Source organism: Oreochromis aureus, linkage group 3 (assembly GCF_013358895.1).
Source record: "Oreochromis aureus strain Israel breed Guangdong linkage group 3, ZZ_aureus, whole genome shotgun sequence".
NCBI classification, from domain to species: Eukaryota; Metazoa; Chordata; class Actinopteri; order Cichliformes; family Cichlidae; genus Oreochromis; species Oreochromis aureus.
The window spans coordinates 70,370,983-70,396,250 of record NC_052944.1 but is presented as its reverse complement, the minus strand read 5'-3'; the positions used below and the strand labels follow the sequence as shown (position 1 = coordinate 70,396,250).

The 25,268-nt window shown below is 43.5% G+C and overlaps 2 long non-coding RNA genes across 3 annotated transcripts; both read right to left on the bottom strand.

Annotated features, from left to right (window-relative positions):
- Positions 1–450: 450 nt before the first annotated feature.
- LOC120437646 lies at positions 451–1,194 on the bottom strand. Its single transcript, XR_005611318.1, has 3 exons — positions 1,132–1,194; positions 628–762; positions 451–490 (listed from the first exon to the last, which is right to left on the bottom strand). It is a non-coding gene; the product is annotated as an uncharacterized LOC120437646 (long non-coding RNA).
- Positions 1,195–14,937: 13,743 nt separating this feature from the next.
- On the bottom strand, positions 14,938–18,596 carry LOC120438974. 2 transcript variants are annotated; one of them, XR_005612295.1, is made up of 4 exons: positions 18,205–18,596; positions 15,559–15,675; positions 15,320–15,461; positions 14,938–15,180 (listed from the first exon to the last, which is right to left on the bottom strand). It is a non-coding gene; the product is annotated as an uncharacterized LOC120438974 (long non-coding RNA). The 2 variants fall into 2 exon arrangements; XR_005612294.1 differs by lacking the exon at positions 18,205–18,596 and having other exon boundaries at positions 15,559–15,867.
- Positions 18,597–25,268: the final 6,672 nt, after the last annotated feature.

Here is a 25,268-nt window from a genome sequence, read left to right as displayed (position 1 = left end):
TTTTGGTGAATATGTGCCCCAGTGTGGTTGTCAAACCAGCGCCAAATGAAACTTTCTCTTGTTGAGTATTCATAAAGCTGTTGTGTTGCATGTGTAGTTCATTGTAAATAATTGTACTTTGTGTGAAGTAATTTCAATAAAACAGAAAAGAATAGTATACATGTTTTGTTTTGTTTTTTTATTCTTGATCTTATCACATGTACTTAGCAAGTACATAGAAATGAAATGCAAACTATTTACATGGCAACACACAGCTGGCATCAATCTTGAACCACAAAATGAAACATTACAGGCTATTTAGAGCAGCACATTGTTTGGAGAAGTATTTCCCAACAAGTTCAGGAAGACACACTTTAAGAAAGAAGTCTTGTGCTTGCTTTAAACGTGGTTCCCAGAAATCCACATCAGGGAAGATGCGTATGACAGGTCTCTCTGTGTCCACACAACGAGGTCACAGTGCAGTTTCATTCAGTCGTTGTGAGTGCAGTACCTGAAACACACAAAAACCACTTTTAATAAAAGGTCTGTAATGAACCAAGGCTAATATAGATGGTTTGGCTGTACGTGCAAATCAAAAACTGTAACAAGGAAGTTGTTTAGAAAGTTATCATGTTCAAACCGACTTACCTTTGTCTTAACGACAACGTACAGTTGTCGCAGCGTGGAGGCATAAAGATGGACAAATCTTGCACCAAGCCGTTTGTGAATTGGATGTGGGCCTCCAGGGATTTATAATTCTTAAACTGGTTTGCTGTGTATGCGCTGACTCCACAGACAAGGTATGCAAAGATCGGGATAGGACAAAGGCGGTAAGATAAAATTAGTGCACATGACAGGTGTGTGATTCATCTGGAAGTTATGTGCGGATTAGTGTACAATGAGAGAGCAATTTAGTATGTTTTAGAGGCCCATGAGCAGTGTTGGTGCCCAGTCTGGATTTGTTACATCCATTTCATATGCTGGTTTGCCTGCAATAATGCTAAATCATAAGCTACTCAGTCGACATGATGACATGACGTGGTTCTGCAGCATCACACATTAGCATGTTTTATCTCATTATCTATGACCTCAGCACATTGAAAATAACACTAAAAGCATTTTAATAGTGATATGAATTAATTTAGAACTCACCGGAAAGAAGATGCGGAGACCAAACCAACAAAAAGCTGGGGATTGCACAGAACTCGATCCGCTCGTCTCACCGCTGCAATGCAAGCCTGACGTCTTTGTTTAGTAATATCGGATACATGGGACCCTTCACATTGCCTCCAGGCTGAAAAACGATGAAAAGAGAGCCCATTATCCAGCTTCTTGCCTTCACGATCGTGTGATCAAACGTTGCAACTGATAACTAGGGATGGGTATCGTTTAGGTTTTATCCGATACCGGTGCCAAACCGGTACTTTTGAAACGGTGCCGGTGCTTAAACGGTGCTCAAACCGGTGCTTAAAGAATGGAGAACACAAAATTGGTCCAAAAACCTCTCATGTTCAGCTGTTTTTTTTGTAAAAAGATAACAATGTTAGCCTTTTCTGCAGCTATAGGGCATATATGGTCTCACTCTTGGCTGGAAGCAGTGCTTAAACAATGGAAAAACACAAACTTTGTCCAAAACCTCTCATGTTTAACTGTTTTCCACTTTTCTTTGGTCATTTTAGCCTTTTGGCCAGGGTGAAGGAGTATCTGCCATCAAACAAGAAGACAGCCGCATGTAACTACGACGGTGTTTGCTAGTTCACCTTACATGCATTAATGTAATAACGTGGTTAGCCTACTCAACGTTAATTACACACGAACAACATGAAGCTACTCACGCAGAGGAGAACGGCTGCTGCTGCCATCATCATCCTCATCATTTCTGCTACACTGACAGGGCTAGGGGCCAGGACTCTACTCTTCGGGTTTTTGGGGGATGTTGCTAACTCCGGGTCCGATAACAGGCACCACACCCGCAGTAGATGTGCACGGTGTGAGGTCTCGCAGCAAGCTATCAAACATTTCTCGGCTTTAAAAAAAAACGCTATGCGTCGCCAGGTGTTTCATCAGATTTGAGGTGTTACCTCCTTTGACAGTATCACAGTATCAGCTTAAAGCACTTGTTGCAGGCTGCTGAGTTTCCATCTTTTGCTGTGAAGTACAGCCAGACTTTTGATCGCTTCGCCTTGGGCATTTTGAATCTGTAGCTCTGCTCTAAAAGAACGTACGTACCTGGCCCCGCCTACTATCCTCGGAAACGTAAAATGATTGGCTAGAATTGGCTCAGGGAAAAAAAAGCACCGAAATAAAGCACCGAAATGTGCGCTGCTTTTCGGTCTGGTTACTACCGTTTATGTCAGCACCGGACACCGGTACCCATCCCTACTGATAACACAACACGTACGAACCATAGCTGAAGCTGTATCCTGTGTCTAGCCTACTGTCATGGCGGAAAGGGGCGTGGCCCACCTCCAGTGACGTCAACTCCAAAGCCCTATGAAGGGAAGCCAAAACAGGAGAAATATGCTCTCTCTTTCTAGTCCCTGTCAGGACTCTTGCTGCAGCATTTTGGATTAACTGAAGGCTTTTCAGTGAGTTTTTAGGACATCCTGATAATAAAGAATTATAGTAGTCCAGCCTGGAAGTAATACATGCATGAAGTAGTTTTTCAGCGTCACTCTGAGACAGGATATTTCTAACTTTAGAGATGTTGCGCAAATGGAAGAAAGCAGTCTTACATATTTGTTTAATATGTGCATTGAAGGACATGTCCTGGTCAAAAATGACTCCAAGGTTCGTCACAGCATTACTGGAGGCCAAGGTAATGCCATCCAGAGTAAGAATCTGGTTAGATACCATATTTCTAAGATTTTCAGGGCCGAGTACAATAACCTCAGTTTTATCTGAATTAAGAAGCAGAAAGTTAGCGGCCATCCAGGTCTTTATGTCTTTAAGACATTCCTGCAGTTTAACTAATTGGTGTGTGTTACCTGGCTTCATGGATAGATAGAGCTGTGTGTCATCTGCATAGCAGTGAAAATTTATGTTATGTCTTCTAATGATGCTGCCTAAGGGAAGCATGTATAATATAAACAGAATTGGTCCTAGCACCGAACCCTGTGGAACACCATAATTGACCTTAGTGGGTGAAGAGGACTCTCCATTTACATGTGCAAATTGGAGTCTATTAGATAGATATGATACAAACCACTGCAGTACAGTACCTGTAATACCTACAGCGTGCTCTAATCGCTCTAATAGGATATTATGGTCAACAGTATCAAACGCAGCACTGAGGTCTAGCAGGACAAGCACAGAGATAAGACCACTGTCAGAGGCCATAAGAAGATCATTTGTAACCTTCACTAAAGCTGTTTCTGTGCTGTGATGAGCTCTGAAACCTGACTGAAACTCTTCAAATAAGCCATTCCTCTGCAGATGATCTGTTAGCTGTTTGACAACTACTCTTTCAAGGATTTTTGTTATGAAAGGAAGGTTGGAGATTGGCCTATAATTAGCTACGACAGCTGGGTCTAGAGATGGCTTTTTAAGTAAAGGTTTAACTACAGCCACCTTGAAGGCTTGTGGTACATAGCCGATTATTAGAGATAGGTTGATCATATTTAAGATCGAAGAATTAATTAATGGCAGGACTTCTTTGAGCAGTTTTGTAGGAATGGGGTCTAAAAGACACGTTGATGGTTTGGAGGAATTAATTATTGAAGTTAACTCAGAAAGATCAATTGGAGAAAAAGAGTCTAACTTAACATCAATGGTACTAAAAGTAGCTGTAGATAATATTACATCTGTGGGATGATTATTGGTAATTTTTTCTCTAATGATAAGAATTTTATTTGTGAAGAAGTTCATGAAGTCATTACTAGTTAACGTTAAAGGGATGGTTGGCTCAGTAGAGCTCTGAGTTTTTGTCAGCCTGGCTACAGTGCTGAAGAGAAACCTGGGGTTGTTCTTATTTTCTTCAATCAGTGACGAATAGTAAGATGTTCTGGCTTTGCAGAGGGCTTTCTTATAAATCAGCAAACTATTTCTCCAGGCTAAATGATGATCCTCTAAATTTGTGACACGCCATTTCCTCTCCGGCTTACGAGTCATCTGCTTTAGGCTACGCGTTTGAGAATTATACCACGGAGTCAGGTACTTCTGATTTGAGACCTTAGTTTTCACAGGAGCTACAGTATCCAGAGTCGTACGTAGTGAGGAGGTAAAATTATTAACAAGATAATCGACCTCTGTTGGAGTAGCGTTCAGATAGCTGCTCTGCTCTATGTTGGTACAGGGCATTGAAGAAACTCAGAAACCAAGACTGGTTTCTGAGTTTTACAGCTGGGGTGGACAAGGTTAAGCATCAGGCTTTCAAATGAATTAAAAGTCTGTCTTGGTCTTTCGTTAATTAATAGTCTGGTGTGAAAAAATGCTGCCACACCGCCCCCTCGGCCTGTGCTTCGAGATTTCTGGTAGTTAGAATGACTCGGGGGTGTTGATTCATTTAAACTAACATAATCATCCGGCTGCAACCAGGTTTCTGTGAGGCAGAGTAAATCGATTTGTTGATCAATTATTAAGTCATGTACTAACAGAGACTTGGAGGAGAGAGACCTAATATTTAATAATCCACATTTCACTGTTTTACTCTTTGGTTCAGATGTGGATACTGTATTGTTGTTTCTTTGTGATTTTTATGTTTAAGTTGTTTATTGCTGGTTTTAGTTTGTTTTTGTGTCTTTTGGGAGCTGACACAGTCTCAATGGAGATGGGTTTTGGGGGTAGCAGGAGGAGAGAAGCTGCAGAGAGGCGTGTAAGACTGCAACTCTGCTTCCTGGTCCCAACTCTGGATAGTCATATTTTGGGGGGTTTAATAAATTGGTCCATATTTCTAGAAATGAGAGCTGCTCCATCCAAAGTGGGATGGATGCCGTCTCTCCTAACAAGACCAGGTTTCCTCCAGAAGGTTTGCCAATTATCTATGAAGCCCACATCGTTTCTGGGACACCACTCAGACAGCCAGCAATTTAAGGAGAACATGCGGCTAAACATGTCACTCCTGGAGAGCATATTTCTCCTGTTTTGGCTTCCCTTCAGTGGCTTCCTGTTAAATCCAGAATTGAATTCAAAATCCTGCTCCTCACATACAAGGTCTTAAATAATCAGGCCCCATCTTATCTTAATGACCTTGTAGTACCATATCACCCCATTAGAGCACTTCGCTCTCGCTCTGCAGGCCTACTTGTTGTTCCTAGAGTATTTAAAAGTAGAATGGGAGGGAGAGCCTTCAGTTTTCAGGCCCCTCTTCTGTGGAACCAGCTTCCAGTTTGGATTCGGGAGACAGACACTATCTCTACTTTCAAGATTAGGCTTAAAACTTTCCTTTTGCTAAAGCATATAGTTAGGGCTGGACCAGGTGACCCTGAATCCTCCCTTAGTTATGCTGCAATAGACGAGGCTGCGGGGATTCCCATGATGCATTGAGTTTTTCCTTCCAGTCACCTTTCTCACTCACTATGTGTTAATAGACCTCTCTGCATTGAATCATATCTGTTATTAATCTCTGTCTCTCTTCCACAGCATGTCTTTATCCTGTTTTTCTTCTTTCACCCCAACCGGTTGCAGCAGATGGCCGCCCCTCCCTGAGCCTGGTTCTGCCGGAGGTTTCTTCCTGTTAAAAGGGAGTTTTTCCTTCCCACTGTCGCCAAAGTGCTTGCTCATAGGGGGTCATATGATTGTTGGGTTTTTCTCTGTATTTATTATTGTGCTATCTACTGTACAATATAAAGCGCCTTGAGGCGACTTTTGTTGTGATTTGGCGCTATATAAATGAAATTGAATTGAATTGGTCTGATTGGGGAGGGGACCAGAGAAAACTACAGTCCGACATTGTTTTGGCAAAGTTACACACTGATTCAATATTGATTTTAGCGACCTCCGATTGGCCTAACCGGGTGAATTATGATTTTACTGAATTTACGTTTACCCTTAGTCAGCAGTTTTAAATTTCCTTCAATGTCGCCTGCTCTGGCCCCTGGAAGACAATTGACTATGGTTGCCGGTGTTTCTAGCTTCACATGTCTGAGATCAGAATCACCAATTACCAGAGTTTGACCCCGGCGGGTGTGTCACCGAGTGGGGAAAAACGGTTAGACACATGAACAGGTTGGTGGTGTACCTGGGGCACTAAGCGCATATACATATACTAATGTGCCACAAACAGGACTTTAATATCACCAACCATTCCCATGTTATTACAGTGTATCCATATAAATGGCCCACCCTGTCTATATATACATATATATATATTAGGGGTGCAACAATACTCATATCGATATTGAACCGTTCAATACAGTGCTTTCGGTTCGGTACGCATATGTATCGAACAATACAAAATGTTTAATTTATTTTATCAACTTTTCTTCTGATGATGCTGTCTGTGTTGAGAGCTCAGTGGATCTGCATTCGACTTATCCGCCTGGGCTGCACTGTCGAGTGCAGATCCACTGAGCGCAGCGCAAGCTAGCGAGACAGAAGCTAAGCTCGTTGCAACATGGCAAATTGAACCTCCCCCACCCTCATTCAGATCTGACGTTTGGAACTATTTTGGTCTTCATGTGAAGTATGACCCTGAAGGTAAGCGCGTCATGGACAAAAGTAAAACAGTATGTCGGATGTGCCATGCAATGCTCATTTACATTGGTGGGAACTAGTGCGTTAGCACAGTTTGCGTGCTGACGCCGTCCAGCCCCACGCACGGGGTGATCCGCTGTAGCTCGTTAACGGAGATTTGCCGTGTTGTGGCGTTAATGTCATTTTAACGAGATCAACGCTGACAGCACTAGTGGGAACACAACGATTATGACTGCACATTTACGCCGACATCATCCTAGTGCAAAGACAAGTGGAAGCAGACAAAAACAACAAGCACGCATGCTACAAACTTTACCCGAGTCATTTAGACAGCCGTCAGCACATGATTCTCCTTATGGGGACCTGATATGCTTAATATGCTGCTGAGAATATACCCCAGAAGAAGCATATAGTATAGCTTTTATTTTGGAAACAGCCATTTCTCTAATAAACTCTCTTTTCCAAAGATGAGTGATTTCTCGATCAGATAGATTTATTTTATTTTATTATTTTGTTGTTTCAGCAACATTAAATTTAAAAACTGTACTTTTGAGTTAAAATATATATTTATAATTTTAATAAATGACAAATTAAAAAGGCATGAACATTTTTTTGTACCGAAAAAATATCGAACCGTGACACCAAAGTATCGAACCGAACCGAACCGTGAATTTTGTGTATCGTTGCACCCCCTATATATATATATATATATATATATATATATATATATATATATATATATATATATATATATATATATAAACAGGGCGTTGTTGGAATGCTACTACATAAGTAATGAATAGGATGAGGGACCTATGGATTCTTCGATACCCAACATCCACAATGACGGCGAAACAACTAGTAGCTCAGTGTTCCAACATTCGAAAGAAGGGACTGCTCTCACAGCTAGAGATTGACGAGGTACAACATAAATGCTACGGCAAGGAGGAGTCAGGGGACGCCAGGTCAGGGGGAGATATCATCACCCCACCCGAGATTGGGTACATAGCCCCAAGTGCGATAGGGAGAAGGATCGTTGAGTGCGAGAGGAACTGACCTGACAGATAGGATCATGGCCAAGCTTGAAACCTGGATCCCCCCTAGCCGGTTACCAAGATTACGTGAAGTACCCTCAGAAGGTCTGCTAGATGATGTTAATGCAGCACTACGGATGATACCTACAACCACGATTACTGACACTAACAAGCTGATCTACACTACGGCAGCAGTGATCAGTGAGATGCTTGGCTACAAGTTAAACAGCCACAAGGGGCAGTACCCTCCCTGGAGAAGGAGGCTAGAGGGCAAGATCAAAGTAGCACGGAGGGAGGTTAGCCAACTAACGGAGTTGCAGAAAGGCGCGACAAAGAATATAAGAGAACAGCACCACCAAGGCTGGAGATGGAGCAATACTGGAAGAGCATATGGGAGAAGGACGCAACCCATAACGGCAATGCTCAGTGGCTAGTGGATCTGAGGGCAGACCATAGCGACCTCCCTGAACAGGGTCCAGTAACCATCACAGTGGCAGACATCCAAGCAAGGGTCTCCAGTATGAAGAGTTGGACAGCACCAGGCCCCGACATGGTTCACGCCTACTGGCTGAAGAAGCTGACTGCACTCCATGAGCGCATGGCAGCACAAATGAACCAGCTGCTAGTTAACGAGAGACACCCGGAATGGCTAACCGAAGGTCGGATGGTCCTGATCCCCAAGGACCCCAAGAAGGGACCGGTCCCATCCAACTACCGACCAATAACCTGCCTCAGTACTACATGGAAGCTCCTGTCAGGCATCATATCGGCTAAGATGAACAGGCACATGGGTCAATACATGAGCGGGGCACAGAAAGGGATTGGCAAGAATACCAGAGGCGCAAAACACCAGCTACTGGTAGACAGAACAGTCAGCCGAGACTGCAAGACCAGACTGACCAACCTGTGCACAGCCTGGATTGATTACAAGAAGGCCTATGACTCAATGCCCCACAGCTGGATACTGGAATGCCTAGAATTGTACAAGATCAACAGGACCCTAAGAGCATTCATCAGGAACTCAATGGGGATGTGGCGTACAACACTAGAGGCCAACTCAAGCCCATAGCACAAGTCACCATCAAGTGCGGGATCTACCAAGGAGATGCACTGTCCCCACTGCTGTTCTGCATAGGCCTGAACCCCTCAGTGAGATCATTAACAAGACTGGCTACGGATACCGACTCACGGAACGGAGCGGTTGTCAGCCACCTCCTGTACATGGATGACATCAAGCTGTATGCCAAGAGTGAACGAGACATCGATTCACTGATCCACACTACCAGGCTATACAGCAATGACATTGGAATGTCATTCGGACTGGAGAAGTGTAGTCGGATGGTAACAAAGAGAGGGAAGGTAGTCAGAACTGAGGGGATTGAACTACCAGAAGGCAACATTGCAGACAGAGAGGACAGTTACAAGTACCTGGGGATCCCGCAAGCGAATGGGAACCATGAAGAGGCCGCTAGGAAAGCTGCAACCACCAAGTACCTGCAGAGGGTCAGGCAAGTCCTGAGGAGTCAGCTGAACGGTAAGAACAAGATCCGGGCCATCAACACCTCACGCCCTGCCCGTGATCAGGTACCCTGCTGGGGTAATAGGCTGGCCAAAGGAGGAGATAGAAGCCACTGACATAAAGACAAGAAAGCTCCTTACCATGCATGGAGGGTTTCACCCCAAGTCCAGCACCCTGAGGCTGTATGCTAAGCGGAAGGAAGGGGCCGGGGACTGGTGAGTGTCAGCACCACAGTCCAGGATGAGACAAGAAACATCCACGAATACATCACGAAGATGGCCCCAACTGACAGCGTGCTCAGTGAATACCTCAGGCAGCAGAAACCCAAGAAAGAGGAGGAAGGCGAGGAACCATCATGGAAGGACAGGCCCCTGCACGGTATGTACCACCGGCAGATAGAGGAGGTGGCTGATATCCAGAAATCCTACCAGTGGCTGGACAAAGCTGGACTGAAAGACAGCACAGAGGCACTAATCATGGCAGCACAAGAACAAGCTCTGAGTACAAGATCCATAGAGGCTGGGGTCTATCACACCAGGCAAGATCCCAGGTGCAGGCTGTGTAAAGATGCCCCAGAGACAATCCAGCACATAACAGCAGGGTGCAAGATGCTAGCAGGCAAGGCATACATGGAACGCCATAACCAAGTGGCCGGCATAGTGTACAGGAACATCTGTGCCGAGTAACCTGGAAGTCCCGAGGTCAAAATGGGAGATGCCCCCAAGGGTGATGGAGAATGACCGAGCTAAGATCCTGTGGGACTTCCAGATGCAGACGGACAAAATGGTGGTGGCTAACCAACCGGACATAGTGGTGGTAGACAAACAGAAGAAGACGGCTGTAGTGATTGATGTAGCGGTTCGAATGACAGCAATATCAGGAAGAAGGAACACGAGAAGCTGGAGAAATACCAAGGGCTCAGAGAAGAGCTCGAGAGGATGTGGAGGGTGAAGGTAACGGTGGTCCCCGTGGTAATCGGAGCACTAGGTGCGGTGACTCCCAAGCTAGGCGAGTGGCTCCAGCAGATCCCGGGAACAACATCGGAGATCTCTGTCCAGAAGAGCGCAGTCCTGGGAACAGCTAAGATACTGCATGAGGACCCTCAAGCTCCCAGGCCTCTGGTAGAGGACCCGAGCTTGAAGGATAAACCGCCCGCAGGGGCGTGCTGGGTGTTTTTTGTTTTTTTTATATATATATATATATATATATATATCTGGAAAGGGGACACAATAAGACAAGACAATATTGATTGATAATACTTGATTCATCCCGAGGGAAATTGGGTTCAGGCTGCCAGCCGTGCCAGCGCCATCTTACCTTTCCGACCATACATACATTACACAAACATCACATGGGGTAGACAGGTCAGAGAGGTATAACAACGGAAAATGCACAACATGAGGAAAGACGAGGAGAAAAAAGAACTCCCCCCAGACTGAGCTCCAGCAGGGAGAGTACAGACAAAAAACACCTCAGCACATGAATCATCACATCTCGCAACGTAGAAGACATGAGCTTCGAAGGTGTTTGGAGGGGGTGGGGGGGTGAGTGCAGGTCTGTGTCAGTGTACATGCGTGTGTGTGTGTGTGTGTGTGTGTGTGGGTGTTCCGTGTTCAGCCGAGGGAAAGTGTCCTTTCACCCGGTTAAGCAAAAGTCAACAATCTTCGATCAACACGGATGGCCTTGATGAGGTAAAAAGAGTCCTCTAAACAATCCTGTTATCATGGAGAATTTTGTTGTTCCAGTCAGCTTCGACCTTGACCATGCCTTCAGCTGGCGCCAGTGGGATAGCCGCATGAGTGAAGATGGTGAATGTTTGGGTTTAGTGCAAACAACTGCATCCAATTTTATTATTGAACAACAACCATGTTCTCAATGAACCCAAAAAACTCATTAATATCAAAGCTGAATGTTTTTGGAAGTAGTTTTTAGTTTGTTTTTAGTTTTAGCTATTTTAGGGGGATATCTGTGTGTGCAGGTGACTATTACTGTGCATAATTATTAGGCAACTTAACAAAAAACAAATATATACCCATTTCAATTATTTATTTTTACCAGTGAAACCAATATAACATCTCCACATTGACAAATATACATTTCTGACATTCCAAAACAAAACAAAAACAAATCAGCAACCAATATAGCCACCTTTCTTTGCAAGGACACTCAAAAGCCTGCCATCCATGGATTCTGTCAGTGTTTTGATCTGTTCACCATCAACATTGCGTGCAGCAGCAACCACAGCCTCCCAGACACTGTTCAGAGACGTGTACTGTTTTCCCTCCTTGTAAATCTCACATTTGATGATGGACCACAGGTTCTCAATGGGGTTCAGATCAGGGGTCCGTTCTTCGTACCTCGCTAAGTAAGTTAGCCGGATTTGATTGTTGACGATTTCGCGTGATCTTGGATCGTTCGGTTCTCCGAAGCTCATCCGGGACTTGCTGTCATAGCAACAGATCCGTGAGCGTAAACCTGCTTGGGAGCAGGCTTACTTTATGTAAACAGGATTAGATCGCGGCCACTCAGGTATGTCCGCTTCATTTATACGAAGCAACAGCGATATTTCTCCATTGTTTTACCATAAATAAATATTATCAATGTAACTAGAGATAATGCAGTATTCGATTCTTTCATTGATTTCATACAGATACATACAGGTCATTTCCAAAAAAAAGGGAAATGTACTATTAATCATGCTATGTCATGTATGTGATTATGTCAGATGTAATTCATATTTTAGAGTAGTAATAGTAAATTACTTCGTGTAATCAAGATGAGAGACCACGGCTATAAAAGCGAAGGTGGATTTGGGAAGTCTGTAGCAGCCATGTCCTGTCAGTTTGTACGCGAGCAACCCATTGCGGAAGGTGCAAGATTGATAAGAAGAGTTTTCAGAATTCAGCGTATATTGCAGGATAGACAGGATCCTTTAGCTCAGCGCGACAGTGTGCTCATAGAGAGATATCGATTTTCCCGTGAGGGTATTATTTACTTAACACTCTCTCTCTCTCTCTCTCTCTCTACATATATATATATATATATATATATATATATATATATATCTCCCAACTTACTGTGCATGCTTCAGTCACCCTTGCATGGGAACAGGTAAAAGTGATGGAGTGTTATATAAAACTACACACAAAAACCCACAATGTCAATAAATGTCACAGTACAAAAAGCCGGGGTGTGACGAGGGGTGCAGGACCACCACCTGTCTTTATTTGCTCTGCCCTTTTCTTGGTTGCTGTTATAAACAAACAAACAGATTATTTCAGGGTCTCTTTTCAAGAGACTAAAAGCAATATAAGTGATAAATATTACCATTCTGTAGAATATTCTTATATTTCACTTTTACTTTTTCCCATGTTCTAGTGGGTCCTGTTGTGGCTCTAATGTGAAAGAGGATATAATGTAATATAATATAATAAATTACTTACGAGTTTAATTTGTAAGCAACTTTCTGCCAGCCCTCTCTCCTTGCTTTTGCAGCCTTTGCAGTGTTCCCTTGCGTTTTAATTAAACTCTGAAACTCCTGATATCCCTCAATCAAGAGTTCTTGCTCTGCTGCCGAAAAATACTGAGCGCTCCTTCGACATTTTCGCCGACCAATCAAAGGGTTGCCGATCAATGTTTCTACTATCGATGCGTAGCCCCTTTTAAGCCACACAGTGATCTCACATTACTTCATCCAGCTATACTAATCGTCAACAACAGGTGTGTTCGGAGAACCGGATTAGCGAGCTCAAAGTTGGCGCGATGATTTGATCTTGGATGTGTCATTTGATCTTGGATGTAGTAAGCGAGGTACGAAGAACGGACCCCAGGTGAACAAGGAGGCCATGTCATTAGTTTTTCTTCTTTTATACCCTTTCTTGCCAGCCACGCTGTGGAGTACTTGGACGCGTGTGATGGAGCATTGTCCTGCATGAAAATCATGTTTTTCTTGAAGGATGCAGACTTCTTCCTGTACCACTGCTTGAAGAAGGTGTCTTCCAGAAACTGGCAGTAGGACTGGGAGTTGAGCTTGACTCCATCCTCAACCCGAAAAGGCCCCACAAGCTCATCTTTGATGATACCAGCCCAAACCAGTACTCCACCTCCACCTTGCTGGCGTCTGAGTCGGACTGGAGCTCTCTGCCCTTTACCAATCCAGCCACGGGCCCATCCATCTGGCCCATCAAGACTCACTCTCATTTCATCAGTCCATAAAACCTTAGAAAAATCAGTCTTGAGATATTTCTTGGCCCAGTCTTGACGTTTCAGCTTGTGTGTCTTGTTCAGTGGTGGTCGTCTTTCAGCCTTTCTTACCTTGGCCATGTCTCTGAGTATTGCACACCTTGTGCTTTTGGGCACTCCAGTGATGTTGCAGCTCTGAAATATGGCCAAACTGGTGGCAAGTGGCATCTTGGCAGCTGCACGCTTGACTTTTCTCAGTTCATGGGCAGTTATTTTGCGCCTTGGTTTTTCCACACGCTTCTTGCGGCCCTGTTGACTATTTTGAATGAAACGCTTGATTGTTCGATGATCACGCTTCAGATGCTTTGCAATTTTAAGACTGCTGCATCCCTCTGCAAGATATCTCACTATTTTTGACTTTTCTGAGCCTGTCAAGTCCTTCTTTTGACCCATTTTGCCAAAGGAAAGGAAGTTGCCTAATAATTATGCACACCTGATATAGGGTGTTGATGTCATTAGACCACACCCCTTCTCATTACAGAGATGCACATCACCTAATATGCTTAATTGGTAGTAGGCTTTCGAGCCTATACAGCTTGGAGTAAGACAACATGCATGAAGAGGATGATGTGGACAAAATACTCATTTGCCTAATAATTCTGCACTCCCTGTACAATATACAGCTCAGCTGCCCCGATGTGTCCTGACTTTCTTGTGTTTATTTAAAGAGTCTCTTTGAATCCAGGTTTTAGACGGTTTCATGTATATTTGGTTTGTTACTAGTTCGCCGCTACTTCAGAGTTTATTCCTCTCTCAGTGTTTCTCCCTCTCGGGTCAAGTCTCTCGTATTAACTTTATTCATGTGTCTGTTTCAGTTTTCACATTTCCTGCTTTATTTTGGTGAGTTGTCGTCCTCATGCTTTGCTTTTGTTTCCCCCGTCTTGTTTGCTGTGATTTAGTTCACCTGTGTCTTGTTCTCCCACCTGTCTCCACTTCCCCTTATTGCCCTGCTGTGCAACAGTTATCAGTTTTCTACGTTCCTGATCTCTGAATTCAAACTCCAGCATAAGAAAGCAAGAAGCAAAACTTTATTTATACAGGCAGAAGCACAACGTGCTGCTCAAAGCAGAAGCACAGAGGAGAGTTTAAACCTCAGTAAACAGATTGTAAACACTGATCATGTGATTCAATAGGTTATTCCAGCATTACAGGTAAAAACAGCTTCAGTTATATTGTTGGAAACAGACGCTGGTCCCAGATAACCTGAGGTGTTGCTCTTCAACCTGTAGATGTGGTTCAGCATTAATGGAGCTTCACATATTTCCTGGTTTGTGCACTAATAATTACTGAGGTCCCAGACTCTGCTTCAGTCCATCCAATGTCCTGCTCAGCATCTAATCAGAGTCCAGGTTTTAATGAGAGGCACTTTCAGAACTAAAGTCCAGTTAAAAACACGTCACATGAAGATCACAATGACACTGGCAGTGGTCTTTGAGATTCATGGTCACACCTCCACAGACTCTTTACAAGTCTGTCTTCATTCAGGTTCAGCTCTGTGGAAAGGCATCAATCCTCCTCACAGAGAGCAGCGATCAGCAGTGAGCTGGCTTCACTTCCTCGTGTCGATCACGTCTCGTGCTTTATCTGCTCTGCTGTGATCTGACTGATTCCATCTCCTGATCATTGATAACATGCTGCTGCAGGAGTTTATCCAGACGTTTGTTTAAAACAGATTCAGACACTCTTTCAATAAACTGTGAGCGGACAGTGAACAGCCTCTCAGGACTCGGGCCTCAGCTGGGACATTCCTCATTAAGGTTTCTGTTCTTGGTGCTGAAGGAACAAAGATAGATAACAGATATTTAACATGACACTGAACTTCATATGAAAAGACACCTAAGTATGATTTCATTTGAACCTTTAATGAAATAACCAGATATTTGCAGGGTAATTTCTGCTCTGGCAACCTTACCTGGCAGGTAAACAGATGATTCCCAGGTTTCTGTCCCCTCTTGGTCTTTGACCATCAGAGTCACAATCTCTGGATTTGTAGTCAGGAAAACTTGAAATGTTGGATGGTAATTTGGTCCAAACTTTAAGCGAAATTGTGTTTGCTAAAAAACAACAGAAAGGTGCCATTTTCATGACCAGTGGGTTATCCAGCAGTTTGAATTCATGTCAGCAGCATTTAGTTTGTAACTGCTGACTCACCTCTGGCTGTATCCTGCTCTCAGGTTCACAGTGGACACTGTACCTTTGACCGAAGCTGAAAAGACAGTCAGCAGGGGTTTGGATGCATTCAGCACCACGTCCTTGTTGGGCAGACACCTTCAGTGACAGGACAGTTTATTATGCTGGTAACGTTAATAAGTCTGTTCACCTGTAGAGCTCATTTAAACACATCAGGTGTAGAACATCATGTGTCATGGCGTGTCCAAATTCATGGGCTGCATAATCCTGAGGACCCGGCCTTCGCGGTCTACGTTGGAGCACTTTTGCAAATATGTGATATCTTGACAAACCAAGCAGATATTTGAAGTTCACACTCCTACATTCTCAAACAGGAGCCCCCAGTCGGAGCAGATGCAGGGACAGCAGGTGTGGAGACCCCTGGCTGAGGCAGCTGAAGCTGTGGGTGGCTGTCAGCCAGCTCAGGATGCCTTTTGGGCTGCAGCAGCATAAAACCCTCAGCAGGCTGGGTAAGCTTGCATGAGCTCTCTGTGGAGGCTGTTGCAGCTGAGATGGCTCACCCGAGCGCTGCAAACTTAGTTACCTTCAAGGGTCCAGAGTCAGCTGAGGTCAGCAGCTCAGCCTCTGGGGAAGCTACAATCCCTCGAACAGCCAGGTCTCTACAACCAGAAACAGTCTTTGTATGTGCAGCTTCAGAACCAGACTTGAAGTTCGAGTTAGTATCCGATGTCTCAGAAACAAACACTCAGGTGCTCACTGAGCAATTTCTTGAGGCGAACACTCAGAAAATCAAACAGTCTTTGGCTGAGCCTTTGTGGGAACATTTATTGTCTCTGCTGGAAAGGTGGAAACATCTGGGAGATGCAGCCTTAACACACTGGGTTTCACAAGTCCTTGGAGGCAGCTCACTAAACTCAGGGATGCAGACAAAATCAGCACTTGCAGGAACACAATATGCCCTCTCACAATGAGCTTGGAAGCATAAATTGAGTTTTCCTCACTGACTGTTTTAGACAGTATTGTGGGAGGAACACAAAAAGCAGCTTCAGAGATCTGGGAAACACACAGTTTAGTGTCTTTGCCTACTCGCTGTAAGTCACAATAAACAGAAAACTCATTGTGTCTCATGTCAGAATCAAATCACTCATATACAGGAAAGGAAGAGGCGGAGCTTATTTCCTGCAGGGAGAGGTTAGCAGTCTCTGGCCGTTTCTCAATTCTCAAGTACGCGAGTACGTACTCGCGTTCTCGGTGAGTACGTTGAAAACGATGTGCCGGGAGTCCGCTGTTGAGTTTTGGACGAAATGCATTCTGGGATATTTAGCTGTACCAAGTCCACACCGATGCATGCTCGATAAAACGGGCGGAACGAGAACGCATCCGGGACTTTTTCGCGTTCTCGGCTTGATGCGTACTTCGAATTGGAACAGTACTTGAGCGGTGTCCCAAAACGTTGGCTGCATCATTTGGAGGACCCGGCCTTTGCGGTCTACGTGGGCCGGGTCCTTCGAAGACCGAGAAGGCCGGAAGTGCGAGGCTGTGAAATGGGACAGTCTAGCCTTCAGATTTGCGTCACCGTTGTCTCGGTGGAGTTTAATAAACTCGGCCGTCTGCTCCTTGCTATCTAAAATATAACAGGACACTGGCGTAAATTATCGACCGTCTCACACTTCTGTTTAATCAGTTTTCTGTTTGACGTTTATTCAGCTGTGTGAAAATCCTGGAGAAACCCACCCAATGGATTAATAAAGTTTTATTTAATCTAATAACTTTGATCTCAGCCAAACCGATTTACTCCGGAACAAATAAAACACCGAAAAAAGGCAAACAATTACATTTTTAAGTTATCCAAGTGACTTATATATCATGTTTAACCTGAGTAGCGAAAGAGCGGGGGTCTGAAAACGATGAAGCCGGGAGTCCGCTGCTCTCGCCGGCTCGAGTGACCATTGAACCCCCCGGCTTGCTATCTAGCGGGTAGGTAACAGACGTCTCCGAAAACGTCGGCGCACTTTTGCAAATATGCGATGTCTTGATAAACCAAGCAGATATTTGAAATTTACACAGCTACTTTCTCGCCCAAAAATATGTTAAAAGTTTATTTTGTGACCCAGAAAGATTAATAAGACTAATTTTAAAACTTAGTAGCGGCCGCCATTGTTGGCAGCTGAAATTTGGCTGGGCCGCGCTATGAATTCTGGGATATGGTGGGCCACGAAGGACACACCCAACCCATCCTTCAAATTCGGGGAAATGAAGGACACATTTGTCGGCCACATTTGAAGGAGTCGACGAATTGGGACAGCCTTCGTCGCCTGGCTGTGACGTAATCGGCCTTCAAATGCGGCCTCCAGAGGATGCAGCCGACGTTTTGGGACACAGCTTTGGTCTCCGACTGATGACGTATCACGAGTACACGAGAACGCAAGTACGCACAAGTACGCATATTGAGAAACGCCCACTGTCTTTATCATTTCTGACTCCTAAAGAGCTGAAAAACACAGGCTGTTATTGGCTGGCTGACACTGGGCTTAATGTCCTTGAACTGAGCAGTCTTTAATGTCCAGGTTCAGAACGGGCAGATGAAAAACAGTCCTTCATGTTCTCTGATTTTCAATAAACTGTCCTGATTACTGAGGGAGCAGAGAAAGTGTCTCCATCACTCACCACAGCTGGATGCTCTGAAATCCTGGAATCCAGCTGAGGAGCGCCGGTGGCATGGACGCAGTTTAGTAATCAGGGAACGGGAGACAGGAGGGAAACACACCTGGGACCAATTACGCACATGAGACAGGAAACAGTAACACAGGACTGTCAAAGTAAAACAGGAAATATTACACAGAGTCCAAAGTAACGAGACGTGGGACACAGTGAAGACACAGAAACAGAAACCAGAACTATAATCACAAAACAAACTGAACTCAAAAACATAAAGAGTGAATCAGCTGACCCAGGACTGTGACAGAAACGTTGGATCCTGGTTAATAACTTGTATTTGTTTGATTGTTAGTGTATTATTTTGTATATTGCTCTTATGAACTGTTGTTGATGATTTGTCAGTGATATATTATTTGTTTTGTTTTAAGCTTTTTATTGACTTTGAAGTGTTTAAGTTGATATTTTAGAACATTGCATTTAATTTGTTATATTATTGTAGAGTCGATAAAACTGTAAAACGCACAGCTCCTTCCAGCATGGCTGGAGGAGAGGTGGCCGAGGAGATGCACAACACACACAGCTCACAGTTTTGGATTTCTATATATTGCAGATGTTGCAGAAATTGACAGTAAAGAACGCAGAGATCCAGCGCTGTCTCCTGCCCCTTATTTATCCACCAGAACACAATACACTGACAGGCGTAACTCACACAAACGGGTAACATGAGGCTCAGATGCTTTGGACATTGTTGGGTTCAAAAATATTGGGAAGAAAACACAGGAGGAATGCAAGTAACCACACTGGTCCAGAAGATGAATTCAAGCGTTGATTTTAATGAAAAGCACACGCGTGGGAGTCACACCCGGCAGAATATCACAGGTGTGTCTCTCTGACAATGAACAGACCAAAGGTTTTTATAGGGTCGGGTGAATACATCACCCCTTCATGCACTAAGCAGATACAATACTTGCATACGTAAAATCAAAACCACAAGCCCCCAGTTAACCTTTTGACACATTTTAAAAGAACATGAGCTCCCATCTTCATCCAGGTGCAGTGCCCACAATCACCGCCCCAACATAGCTGTTAGACATCCTGTACCTTCATCAAACCATCACGTACACCCACAGAAAAACCTGCAACCCTAGCAAACATGCTTAACCTTTCCCCTACAAAAGTAAACTCACTACTATCTCTGTGCGCGTGTGGGTGCGTGTATGTCTGTGCATGTATTCCTTTCGCCTCGCACCTTATTTGACCTTTTCTGCTTATGTAACCAGGCTGAAGCCCTCCTGTGTATGATGATCTTAACTTGTATGTAAAATGTATAAAAATGTATTAAACAAATGTTTCAATCTAATACCACTACTTAAAACTTAATAAAAGGTATACATAGATAAAAATAATAAAAAACAGAATACAAATGTATTGTAAGCATGTGCAATCCTTCAATAACTCATGTCATCCTCACAGTAGATTGGAACCCTCAAGAGACGACTTCTTGAGTCACAACTCCTTTAAAGACACAAAATGCAATATGTGTAGAGTAATCATAGGTGCACTTACAATGACAAATCCCCATTTAATTATACTGACACCTGTAAATAAAGTAAATTAAGTAAATAAAAATTAACCTGAAATTAATGCAAACTTTAAGGTAATACCAATAAATGCATCAATGCAAATGCTTGTTACTTGATTATGGTGCAATAGCAATAACAAAATAATGAAACTGGAAATAGTAAAATGTACTGAGAAAAATAAAAATAAATGAAAAATAACCCCTCAATTCCTCACAACATGTTCAGATATACTGGACAAAGAATGATGAATATGGAGCTGCCAGGAAGGAGGAAAAGAGGAAAACACAGAAAAGATTCACAGATGTGGTGAAAAAGGACACGACAGTTTCTGTTTGTTAGTTTGTTTTTTCTTTATTTGGTAAAGATTCAGAAATAAAGATAAGATCACATGTTTGAATATAATATTAATGTTCTGTAATTACAACAAGTTGTAAAATATTTACAGTCAGACAGAGACTGTGCAGAGACTGCAGAAGGACAGCGCAGCAGCAGAGCAGTCCAGATACACTGATGATCCTCTGTCAGATCCAGAGGGACACACAGGGATGATGCTGGACTCTACATTGTGTCTGACAGTGGAGCTGTTCTCTGATGAAGCTCTCCTCTCCACTCCACCTCCCAGTCACGGCGTCTCTACACACAAGCTGCTGCTGCTTCAACCTCTCTGGATCATCAGGACACAGCTCCTCCTCTCTCAGCACACACCGTCCTGTTTACCATCATCACCTCCTCCTGCAGAGAGAAGAAGGAAGAGCAGAGGAGATAAACGAGTGTTTCCAGAGACTCTTCATCAGCTGTCAGTCAGTGATGATGCACATCCAGTATAAAGAGCAGCAGGGACTTCAGTGCTGGGACTGTACTAGGACTCATTGTTGCTTCACTTTTTCTAATCTTTGGATTTTTTATTGAAGTTGATGAAAATGTTTTTCCCTCCTAGTTTGAGTTTGGACTTTCATTCATTAGAAGAACCTTGGTGTGTCCACTCTGAGCTCTGTAGGAACCCCAACAACTACCCCAACAATCCAGATGGACGGTTCCAGCTGTTCCATCCAAACATCTGCTCTCACTAAAGTCTTCCTCACCTACAGACTGTGTTCTTCACTGCTTTAAACCTGGAAATGAATGCAGTCATTGGTCTGCGTGCTGCTTTGTTCAGAGAGCTGATTGGCTGTTGACAGTGTTTGATCACAGCGTGTCAGCCGTTACTATGGTGACCATAAAGGTGACAAAAAGGCAGAAACAGGAAGTGTTTGTGTCCAATCCTGAAGCCTGTCACCATTCTCCTCTCACAGCTTCACTGAGAAGCTGCAGCTTTACAGGAAACACTGGATCTTTGTTTCATACTGACTGTGTTTAGTACAATACTGCTGACAGCACCACCCACTCACTCCATCACTCTACTTACACCAGAGTCTCCAGTCTGTAGTCTGGACTCTCCTTAAGATCAGACAGCTGCTTCACATCTTTATCCTTCAGGTTGTTCAGGCTCAGGTCCAGCTGTCTCAGATGGGAGGGGTTGGACTTCAGTGCTGCTGCCAGATAATCACAGCTGATCTTTGACAAACCACAGCCCTCCAATCTGTATAAAGAATGAAAGATGTAAGTTTATTAGACAAAGTGTGAGCTTGGAATCATTCAGTGTTTCATCATCTGTTCAGAGCTGAAGAAGGTTCAGAATGTAGAAGTTTAGAAAATGGAAACTCCAAACAGCTGAAGCCAACAGGAAGCAGCTTCAAACAGGAAACTGTGCAGAGTTTTCAGACTATATGTCCTGATGCAGCCAGTTGGATTTTGGAGATTTGAATCTCTGTTCTGTGACTAATTCCTTGAATCATTTCTTCCAGCTGGTCCAACAAGACAGACTAAGTGTTGGACATGTGTTGTGGCTCCATTAGGGGAGCTTCTAAATGTGATGTGATGGCCCCTCTGGGTCTGTCAGGTCACAGGACTGAATAGAGCTCAAACTGGGCACACAGTTGGTCCAGTCTGGACCAAAGACTCTATACTGGAACTGAGAGACTGCTTTGACTGCACCCACTGGGACTTTTTAAAGGCTCATGTTCTCACTTAGATCATCGATTTCTACTTACATTTCTTTCTGAGAAAAATGGGGATTACTTTGAAAACAGGAAGTATTTTCCCCAATAAGCAGCCCTGGATTAGTAAATCACTCCAACATGTTCTCAGGCAGAAGAAGCTGTCTTGTTATGAGGGAGAGAAGAAAAAGACTGAGGCACAGTCACTTGTTCAAAGAGAGATAAAGCAGCTAAAATCAGGTGTAAAAGTAAAGCAGAGGATGAGCTGAATAAAGGACACTCAAGGCTGGCTTGGAAAGGAATGAAGTCCATGGTGGGGATGCAGAACAAGGAGCAAAGATGAATGTGATGCTGAATCAGCAGAAGACTTGGACTCATTGGATTCCAGCTTTGATATCATTGATTTCAATGAAGAGCTTTGTGATTGTAGCAAAGGGCTGGTAGCTCTGAGAGTCCCACTGATGAGGTGTTTGTGTGGAAATCTCTTAGTGGGACCAAGAGAGAAAAAGCCCTGGTCCTGATGCTGTGGGAGGAAATGATTGAAGTGTGCTGTGAGGAACTGACTGGGTGATTTTCACACATTTTCCAGTCCTCCTTGGAACAACAGGAAGTTCCCAGCATATGGAAACAAAGGCTAAGTGTCCTATGGCACTCAGTGATGATGGTGCTGTGGCCCCACCACCTCCACCTCTTTGTAAAGGAACTAACTGTAATCTGAAGCTTCAAATGGAACTAGGACCTCCTCCACTAGGTGGCAGTGTCTGATGAGAAAGTGTTAGTGGAGCTGGCCTGGAGTCAGAAACAGGAAGATGCAGGATTTGGGCTGAAATGGGGAAAAGTGGTTAGCACTAGTGCCTTAAAGCAAGAAGGTTGTAGGTTGAAGCTTGTTGGTCAGCTGGGCCTTTCTGTGGAGGTTGGATGTTCTCCCACAGTCCAATGAAATGCTGCTTAGGTTCATTGGTGCTTCTAAATTGGCTGTAGGTGTGGATGTGAGAGCTTGCTCCTCTGTCTCTCTCTGTTGGCTCTGTGATGGACTGCTCACCTGTGCCCTATGACAGCTAGGGCACAGGCTGCAGCCCTGTGAGCCTCAGCTGAATAAACAGTTAGCAAAAATGATTCATAGATGGCCTGAAATTCCCCAGTTAGCAGTTTGGTAGATAGCTATGACATGCTAATCCCATCCAGCAGCTGTGTTCTAACTGTAAGCTGATCCCTGCTGAGCCAAAACACCGGCACCTTTTAATATACAAATTACAGCCTTTAATAGAAACCAATTGGTCAGCATCTTATTAGCTTGCTGTTAGCTTCATTCCACAGAAAACTGATAGAAAGTAACAGAGTTGATAAAGAATAAAGAGAAATGTGCTGATTTAAAGCCTTTGAAGTGCTTCAGATGATCTCTGTCCACTTCTGTCCACTCATTCATTCATGTAAGCTTCTAATGCAGCTTTGATCTTCACAGTCTGCTTCATGAAACTCATTCTAACCCTGAATGTCAGAGTGTTCCTCCTTCTCTTTCCCATCATTCATGCTGGCAGTGGAGGAGATTTGGATGTTGGACTGTGTTTTGGATGATGTGTGTATGTTTGTGTTGGACTGCTGTCTGTAAAGCAAACGGACATTTTGCTTTGGATTTCAGTGTCAGACAGACTTTAAGGTGGAATGAAGAGTTTGAGAGTTTCACAGTGAATTATCCAGTGGAGGATTTTTCTTCTTCATTGAAGGTTTGAAATGTGAACATTGTTCTGCTGCAGTCAATGGACTAAACCAGAGAAGAAGAAAACAGACTTTACCATGAAGATCCTCAGTGTGGATCAGTATAATATCAGCCTGATGTCTGCAGTTTAGTGTCAGCACAACTTTCACATCATATTCATCTCAGCACAACTAAAACATGCTGACTGACCTCAGAGTTTCAAGTCCACATCCTGGACTCTCCAGGAAACCACACAGATGCTTCACTCCTGAATCCTGCAGCTTGTTGTTGTTAGTTGACAACCGGGAGCATTCACTACTCAGGTCCAGCTCTCTCAGATGGGAGGGGTTGGACTTCAGCGCTGCTGCCAGATAATCACAGCTGATCTCTGACAAACCACAGTCCTTCAATCTGTATAAAGAATGAAAGATGTAAGTTTATTAGACAAAGTGCTTGGAATCATTCAGTGTTTCATCATCTGTTCAGAGCTGAAGAAGGTTCAGAATGTAGAAGTTTAGAAAATGGAAACTCCAAACAGCTGAAGCCAACAGGAAGCAGCTTCAAACAAACACAACAAGAGAAAAAACTCTGAATGTTTCACATTAAAGTCGTACATTTCTCGTAAAAACAGGAAAAAGACTTGAAAAAGTCGTGTTTTTCCTTCCAGGAACCACATGGCTTCACTCTTAAAGGTGAAGTGTGAAAGAAATGGACATATTTGAAGTCCAACACCTTTTTCCAGTCATATTATTAAAGCAGACAAACTACAAGCTCATTTTCATTCCAACAAGTCATCTTCTGACCTGGACTAACAACACTGGTCTCTATGTGCAGACCAGTGCTCAGGGACCGTCTACAAAGTGCAACACTGAAAGAACATCACACACTAATTTGCTTCCAGCACTCACACAAACATCTACTGTCATTATTGTCACCAAATTCTGTGGATCCTTTATTGGAAATTCCAATCAAACTCCAGAATCTCAGCTTAAAGCTCACAAACTATTTCAACAAGCAGCAAACAGCTAAAACAGTAAATGAGAGCAGCTAAACACACAAAGATGGAAACACAGAGCGTGGATCGCTCACCGACGGCACGCATTACACGGACACGCCGTCAGGGCTGAAAGTATCACAGCTCACAGATCCTGAAGCTGCAGGTTTCATCTGTCTCCAACCAAAACTGACTGAACCAGCAGCAAAAGAAGATCCAAACTCTGCTTCACGTTTGATAAATAAATTAATTCTCTCTGACTTTGGCTGTTACTGCCTGCACAGCTCGCTCGCTCTCAGTGTTCTCCAAGAATAGGTTCACATCTCAAATCTCTGTTTTCTGCATTATTCTCTTGAATATTACGCACCTCATTTTTTCAAAAATGACCTCTGACAGGAAAATCTAATGTCTGCTGTTCAACACTGAAGAAATGTAAACTTTTTAAAATGATACCAAATTGGAAAACAATGAGCTGTGTCTGTAATAAAAGCAGAGATGGAACGATGACACTTTTTATGTCCGACATCGATATGAATCTCATATACTCGATTTTATAATCAAACTTTTTTTTAATATCTTGCTGCATTTTGTATAAGTTCATACTCAAGTTTTAAAAATCTAAACACTAAAGCTGTTCTGTTATACCCGTTTGCAAAAACACACTGCCCCAAAACATTAGACTTTACTGAACTTTGTATTTAAAGTAATATTCAAAAAGTCATTTAAATGCAGTTTTATCCACCTTTCAAAAACTCTTTGGTTGT